The following is a 9,122-nucleotide window of genomic DNA, read 5'->3' as shown; positions in this document are numbered from 1 at the left end:
CTGTTCCCTTTCCGGAAACAGTAGGGGGAGGCTGGGCTTATGAAGCAGCTGAACAATTTTATTGGTTATTTTACAGAATAGGCTACATTTATTGGTTTATTCTTTTGTCAGTTACAACACCTCTCCCATTCATTGGTCAAAACAAACATGTTAGCGATGCGTAACTTTGACGTTTGCGTGTTGACGTAAATCAGGAGCATTGAGTACTGTAAGTCACGCGACGAATGAGGAAGCGCTGGTTGCTTTGTAGACGGCAATCGTTTGATCTGTTGTCATTGACATGGCATAGTATGGCCATAATAAAAACGCATAGTTTGAAATATGGGTTTATTTTGACGTTTAAAGGTCTAAGTATTTTGCTTTGTTTGAAGTCTTTAAGAACACAAGCGGCGTTGACAGAAAATAAAGCGCAGTTTCCCACTTCAACCAACTGAGTTAGTTTCCCGAAGAAGAACGGCGAAGCAGAAGCAATTTTTGTAGAGCTTGGTGATCCGGTGGTCTCAAGGACGGAGCTTGCACAAGGAGCGAGATGTTTTTCTCCAATTGAAGCAGCAGCTCAAGTTCTGAGTGACCAGCCAGTCTCCTCCTTCATACACAGTAGTGCTGTTCCGCATCCACACCAACCACTTTCCATCAAGAATCTCTTAACCTGCTTGGGTGTCTTTAAGAAACAGGGTTCCCAGTGCTGAAACTGGGCAATATTCCCATTTGTTTTCCCAGGCCGGACCCTCTGTCTTTCATCATACCGTAAAGTTACACGCTAAGTTGTAAGAGTGTCACCCATCACACCAATTGTGCCCAGCAGTGCTGCTATTTTCACTTCTATTTTCATGTTCCTTGGATTTGGATGTGCTGTACACATTATTGTAATAATTTCAGCGTCTGTATAATGTCTGTGATCATGTTTGCTGAAAAAACATACACCATGTCAAACTCCTGTATGTGCAAACCTACCTGGCCATTGGCCATATCTATCGATCTATCTATCTATCTATCTATCTATCGTAGATGAAGTATTTTCATGGAGTATTGGGAGAGGCATAACAGCTTGCCAGCTATTGAAGGAGCACAAAATATTTACATTTACATTTATTCATCTAGCAGATGCTTTACTCCAAAGCTATGTGCATCTCATAGAAAATACAATGTGTGCATTACATCAGCAAGTGAGTCCACCAGTGCTAATAATTACCAATGTAATTAACTGAGTTAAACTCAAATGTTGGTGGGACAAATTAAGGCTTGAGTGAACATTGCTTACTGACTAATATTTTTACACAGTTATAAGTTTTCTTTAACAAATCGTAATAATGCACCTAGAGATGTCAGATGTATGAAAAATGTCATAATGGACTCAATAGCTCAGATACATAGGAAGTTCTTGTTTTCTATGTACCTTAGAAAATACTTCCAAAAACCTATCACCCCACTGATACATTTCCAGCAGACAGGCCACTCATAATGGCACAATCTCTTTAAGCAATGTTTAGGCAGAAATCCAGCTTTTGCAAAGAGTCTCATGCTTTCCTGTTATGGACGTCTCTAAAAAAGTCATGACAGTTGTCATGCTGTGCATGTCAGCCATTGATTCACTTCGCTGGTAACAGAAATACACAGTCCATTAGTGTAGAATGGCTGATGCAGTTGAATTCAACAAATTACACTCAATAACCCCTGGTTAACAGATGCTGTATTGTCCATCCACTGAGAGTAACTGCTTTATCCAGTTCAGGGTCGCAGTGATCTGGAGTCAGGCCTGCTAAGTATGTGGCACAGAGCAGGGTGCCCTGGATGGGACGCCATTCCATCACAGGATGGCTGTACACACCCTCACAACGGGAGATATAAGCCACGAAGTGCTGCAGCAAGGCAGCAATGCCGCTGTTCTGACATTGTCTTCCCTTTAGTTGTGTTACTTCTCACTAACATGGTATTGTCTACAAATAAAACAACACACACAATGTTTAGTTTTTGATAAATGTAGTGTTTGTACTGTATTTGCTATACTTGAATCAGGAAGGCTCCCTTAGAAGACGATTTTTTTTGGTGGCAAAACAGACAAGTTGGGATAGATGGGACAGTGTTGTCAAGACTTGCATTAAACCTGTTTAACTGAAACAAGTTTTACTAAATGGAAGTGTGTGAACTATCTGAGTCACTGCAGACAACTTGTGTCTTCAGACAGACAGCTGGTAAATGTCGGAGTGGAAGAGATAAAATAATTTGCATAATTGTATATCAGTAGCACATTTAGGCAGAAACTTACCTTTCTGCCTTCTGAATGACAGGTTCAACCATGGTTATTATCACTTTCTTCAAAAGGGATTTTTCAGAACCCAGTGAAAATCAGACATTATTCATGGAAGCAAAAAGTCACACAGAGACAATACTTGAATAGTCAATAGGCTTTCTGTGAAGCTCAGAGAATGACGGGAAGGATGGGGAACAAACAGTGAAGATCCCTCCCAAGCACATATACAGGTCTTAAACAATGAGAAGAAAGATCCAAAAATCAGTGGGATCCCAGTTATGAAAAAATGGCCAGTAGAAGTGCTGACGCTGAAAATACTAGTTTTAGCACTTGAAATACAGAAGAAATTCACAGGGTTACTGTGGGAATTACTTTTTGCTGCTTGCGATTTTTGGGATATGGAGGTATATTAAACCACTTCGTAATTATTGATGTGATTAAAACTAAATAAAGTTCTCAGCTCATTAATTAAAAACCAAAGTATCCCTTTAATGCCACTGGTAGCTTATGATATGGTCATAATAGCTTATCTAAAGGGCTTAAAATAGGTCTTTAGCTCCAAAGCTCAATGGCCTCAGCTGTTCACGTTTCAGAATATATTTTAATTACATTGACAACTGAGGCTAGCTGCAAAGTTATTTAAATAATTGCTTAAAAAAAGCTATTAAGAGCTGAGGAAAAAGAAAGGGGGTGGTGCAGCCAGTAGCGCTTCCGCCTTACAGCCCCTGGGTGGTGTGAGGGAAGGTGGGTTCGACCCATGCTCAGTCCACATAGGGTTTGCATGTTTTCCCCATGTTTGCTCTAGTTTCCTCCCATGGTCCAAAGAGGTGCAGTTCTGGTGAATTGATGGTGCTGAAATTACCTGTAGTGTGTGAGTAGGTGAGTCCCTTTGTGTGTTGTTGCTCTACGATGGACCAGAGTCCTGCCCAGGGTGTACTGTGTGCCCAGTGCTTCTGGGATAGGCTCTGGTTCACCATGACCCTGTTCAGGACAAGCATGGACTGCAATTCGATGGATGGATGGATGGAAAAGCACAGGCTTTCACAGACCTTGATTACAGATCTCTGTTTACGCTATGATGTTTTTTTAAACATAATTAATATAACACAAAAATAAAAGCATGTTTGCTACTATGGACTCGCCTTCATCCTTGTATGTTATTGTGCATTCATGCAGTGATAAAGTAGTTCTGGTTTTGCGATTCAGTTTTCCTGTGTGCTTAAGCATTAGATGCTACTGATTAGGTGGTACTAATTAGTACCAATTTTTCCAATTTTGCCATCTCACACTAATGAGGTTGCTGGCAGTAAAAGTTTGCAAACACTCAGGCCTACGAGGGTCAATGTTGAAAATCGGTATATTAATGGAAGAGGAAAGTTAATGTATATATTTTGTGAAGTATCTGTCTTTGGATTTGAACACTGAGCTCAGGTCCTTGCGAAAAGTAGCATTGCCGAACCATAACTTCACTACACTGCTAGAATGGTAAATAAAATATTAAAATTCTACAAATAAAACATTCTATTCTGCATTTATTTTGTATTTATATGTATTTGTTGTTTCCATCCATCCATCCATCCATCCATTTTCTTACCCATCTGTCCAACTAGGGTCATGGTGGCAACAGGGAGAGCAGAGCAGCCCAGAGGCCCCTGTCCCCTGCAACTTCCTCCAGCTCAACCTGGGGGATCCCCAGCCACTCCCAGGCAAACTGGGAGATATAATCCCTCCAGCGAGTCCTGGGCTGACCTCAGGGCCTCGTCCCAGTTGGCCATGCCTGGTATACCTCCAAAGGGAAGCACCCAGGGGGCATCCTTATCAGATGCCCAAACCACCTCAACTGGCTCGTCTCAATGTGAAGGAGTAGCTCCTTCTGGATGACCGAGCTCCTCACCCTGTCATGCAGAGTGAGTCCCACCACCCAGCAGAGAAAGCTCAATTCAGCCACTTGTATCCATGATCTTATTCTTTCGGTCATTACCCAAAGTTCATGACCATAGGTGAGGGTAGGGACGTAGACTGACTGGTAAATATAGAGCTTTGCCTTATGGCTCAGCACCCCCTTTACTACTACAGCACAGTACAGTGACCGCATTACTGCTGCTGCTGCTCCCAGTCTGCAGCCAATTTCACACTCCCTTCTCCCTTCACTTGTGAACAAGAGCCCAAGATACTTAAACTCCTCCTCCTGGGGCAGATTTTCTCCCCTTACCTGAAACTGGCATGCCATCCTTTTCCGTGAGAGAACCATGAACTCAGACTTGGAGGTGCTGATTCTCATACCAGCTGCTTCACGCTCGGCTGCAAACCGTTCCAATGCATGCTGGAGACATCCGTGTGACGATGCCAAAAGGACATCATCACCCGCAAAAAGCAAAGATATCACCTTCCGGCCCCCACACAGAATGCCCTCCTGACCTCGGCTGCGCCTTGATATCCTGTCCATGAAAATCACAAACGGGTGGAGACAAAGCACAACCTTGGCGGAGTCCAACACCCACATTGAACGAGCTTGACTTATGCTGAGTATGCAGACACAGCTCTCGCTCCATGTGTACAGAGACCGAACAGGCCAGAGTAATGGCCCCGGTGTGGTGTTTTGCATTGGCATACTGCTAGTTGGCGTTCAAGGTTTTGCGATGCAATTAGAGAGACAGTAGAGAAGAAGGAAGGAGAGGATGTGCACGTGATGATGTTGACTTGGTGTGTTCGATGCTTGTTCGTTTTCATTTCATTTTGATAATAATTCTCCTGCTTCCCCTGTCTACTGAAGACACAACACCCGGACCCCATACTCCCGAAGCACGCCATTAGCGAACTCCCATGCCCCCTCAGTTATCTGTGAGAGGGTAAATAGCTGATCCACTGTTCCATAGCCAGGACAGAATCCGCATTGTTCCTCTTCAGTCCGAGGTTCAAATATCTACCAGAGCCTCCTTTCCAGCACCCTGGCATAGACTTTTCCAGGGAGGCTGAGAAGTGTGATACCCCGATAGTTGGCACACACTCTCCGGTCCCCTTTCTTGAAGATAGGGTCCACCACCCCAGTTTTCCAATCCAAAGGCACTGTCCCCGAGATCCACGCAACATTGTAGAGACGTGTCAGCCATGAAAGCCCCACAACATCCAGGGCCTGAATGTCCCCCGGTGCGTTGCCACTCTGGAGCTTTCCAACTACCTTAGTGACTTCCACCAGGGAGATGGACTTTGATACCCTGGAAGCCTCTGGCCCTGACTCCTGTAAGACAGGCATATCTCTCAGGTTTAGGAGTTCCTCAAAGTGTTCCCTCCGCTTCCTGACAATATCCTCATTTGAGGTCAGAGTTTCTCCACCTTTGCTGAGCACAGCTTGGGAGAAGCTCCTCCGACGCTTCCTGAGTCGTCGGATGGTTCTCCAGAGCCTCTTTGAGGCCGACCGAAAGTAATTTTCCATGGCCTCCCCAAACTCCTCCCATGCTCTGGATTTCGCTTCTGCAACCGCAGTCGCTGCCACCCTTTTTTACCTCCCGGTAACCCGGTACCGGTTGAGTCAGGAATCCCCAGAGCCAACCAGGCCCTAAAGGCTTCCCTCACCACTGGTATTCACCAGAGGGTTCTTGGGTTGCTGCCATGACTCGCACCAACAAGCTTTTGACCACAGCTGCACCTGGCTGCTTCCACAATGAAGGTTTTGAACAGGGTCCACTTGGACTCCATGACCCCTACCTTCTCCAGGACACGGGAGAAGTTCTCACAGGGGTGGGAGTTAAAATCATTCAGGACAGGGTCCTCCGACAGTCATTCCCAGCATACCCTAACTATGCGCTTGGGTCTACTGGGTCTGTCCGTCAGTTTTTCCTGCCATCTGATCCAGCTCACCATCAGATAGTAATCAGTTGACAGCCCAGCACCTCTCTTCACTCGAGTGTCCAGAACATAAGGCCTAAAGTCAGATGAAATGGCTACAAAGGAGGGGGCGGGGGGGCATTGACCTTTGGCCCAAGGAGCTCTGCTACCAAGTACATTTATGAGCATCCCTGTGTTCGAACATGGTGTTTGTTATGGACAAACCATGTTTAGCACAGAAGTCCAATAACCGTTTTTCCCAATCACCCCACTCCAGATTTCCCAGTCATTGCCAACATGAGTGTTGAAGTCCCCCAGCAGGACTACGGAGTCTGTAGATGGGGCCCTGTCCAGAACCCCACCCACTCTTTCCAAGATGGTTGAATACTCTGAACTGCTGTTTGGTGCATAAGCACACGCAACAGTCAGAGTTTTCCTCTCTGCAACCTTAAGTCGTACTGAGGCAACCCTCTCGTCCACCGGGACAAACTCCAACTGTACGGCAGCCAGCCGGAGGCTTGTGAGTATCCCCACACCCAACCGGCACCTCTCACCCTGTGCAACTCCTGAGTAGGAGGGAGACTACCCCCTGCTGAGGAGTTTGGTTCCAGAGCCAACACTGTGAGTGGAGGTGAGTCCAACTATATCTAGTTGGTATCTCTCAACCTCCCACACCAGCTCTGGCTCCTCCCCCCGCTCAGTGTGGTTACATTCAACGTGCCAAGAGCCAGTTTCTGCTGCGAGGGTCCGTGATGCCACGCTCCACCCCGCCCCCTCCTGCTGCCTGAAAGGCATTACATCCAACCCCCATGTAGGACCTTGTGGGTAGTGGATCCACATGGCCTCCCCCACGTTTCCTTTTCAGGGTGATCCCGGTCGTGTTACGTGGGCTGCCCGGACACCAGGTGCTTGCCTAGGAACATTACCCCCAGGCCTGGCTCCAGGGGTAGGTCCCGGTGACCCTATTCCAGGCCAGGTAGACGTTGTGTTGCCTACTTTTTTCATTGGGGTTTTTGGTTCGTGTTAGTCTGGATCTTCACTCCAGGCCTGTTTGCCTTGGGAGACCCTACCAGGAGCATACTGCTCCCGATAATATATCTCTGGAGATCCCTAGATTACGCAAGCCCTTCTGCCACGACAAGGCCCCCGATCCAGGAAGAGTATTTGCTGTTTCTTGGTATACTCTTTCTCTTTCTATGTTGCTGTGACCCAGTTCTGTTTTGTTTTTCATGAAAGAAGATGATGCCTTCTATGTTAGATATTGATGATAATTTTTTTCAAAGCTGGCTAAAGACAAATCAAGTAGATCTATTCTATATAAAGAAAAGACTCAGTCTAGATGATTTCCCAAGACTTTATTACGTTTACTGCACTTCAGGTGTCTCATGATTTGGAATCACATCCAATCACAATAAAAGTGCTCCAGCTAACAAAATAACAAACAAAAAATAATAAAATTTTAAACAGCAATAGAGCCCATGGAAAAAAAAAACTGCAACCCACAGTGCAATACTGACAGTAGGTGGGACTGCAGATATTGAAACATACAGAAACATGGTCTTTCTAAACAATATTAATAATAAATATGTATACTGTATGCCATTTTTCCTCACATATAAATATACAAACAAGCATCATACATATACATAAAGTCTGTATTCAAATAAAGTGCCTTTTAAATGAGTTGATCTAAGAAAAAAATAAGGCGAATATTCTGCCATCGCCACATACCTGACTCTACCACGTGACTAAGCAAAAAATACTAAAACATACTTGCAAAACAAACATACACTGAAAACTGGGCACTATATTTTCTTGAAAAAGTAAGTATTTTCCTCTCCACGCTAACAACAGTTTACAGCCGACTGTACTATTGTGAAAGAACCAGTGCATAAATATACACACACACCCATGCATACTCACAAACATACATATATAAGAATATGATAAACACATACAGAAAGCATGAAAAGAAAGTAAAAAATATGAATAATTAAATGTCATTTTTGATGGAAAACCGCTTTGAGATATGTTGTTTTTTATGATTGGAGGGCAATTAAAACTGTCATTTGAATGCATGGTTTGTAAGAGGTAGCTGCAAGCCTTAAAACTAGCTACCTGCAATTTATAACTGCTGCTTCCAAAATACTTTGTTCTTCAGATTACAATCTCTGCTGCTGTGAACATTTTAAATAAATCATGTAGTACTTGTATGATTTATTTAATGACTGGTAACTTACTGTGAAAATAGAATACTGAATATTGTATGGAAACTGGAGTTTTTCTTTGAAATCATGTATAATTATGTATAATAACTGGGTGCATATGCCACTTTTGAGTCTTTATGTTAAAGACTAACTCATCAGATAACAAAATCCATAACAAAAATATCTCATATATTTAAAGCTGTTATATTTAAAGTATTTTTATATATGTGAAAAAAGCATTTTGAGGCAAAAACATAAATCCAATGTGTCCCACCACCATATTCTTACATATAAACACACACAAAGTATACATACACAAATAGACTATGCAATTGCTTTAATGTGATATAAACAACATATCATAAGGGCTATCATTTAATAACATAACAGCATAAAAAAACTATGATATGGAGTAGAAAAAAATCCTTGTACTGCTACATTAAGGTGCTGCTAAAATGGTCAATAAAATCTACAACCTTGGTTGTCGAGGTTGTCGATTTATTTATGGAGTGTTGGCCCTCGATGATATTGAACTACATTGCATTACTGTTAACCACTAGAGGGATGTGTGGAGGAGAAAACATACTGTCTACCGCCAGACGGACTTTCTTTCCATGCAAGTTTCCTCCGATTTCACGTCTTTGCAAACGTGTATCTGGTTTTGTGTGTAAAATAAGGAAAACCAGCATGGGGAGAGAGATCAAACTCAGCACGGAGGCCTTGCACAGTGCTTACATTGTTTTCCAGTGTAAAAACATTGTTTTACTTAACAGATCCATCCGATGTGAACTGAACCAAGACATTTTCAAAGACACTTCTGTGGCTCTTTTTGAGAAACA

The sequence above is a fragment of the Scleropages formosus genome, chromosome 20 (assembly GCF_900964775.1).
Source record: "Scleropages formosus chromosome 20, fSclFor1.1, whole genome shotgun sequence".
In the NCBI taxonomy this organism is placed as follows: Eukaryota; Metazoa; Chordata; class Actinopteri; order Osteoglossiformes; family Osteoglossidae; genus Scleropages; species Scleropages formosus.
This window is presented reverse-complemented; position numbering follows the sequence as displayed.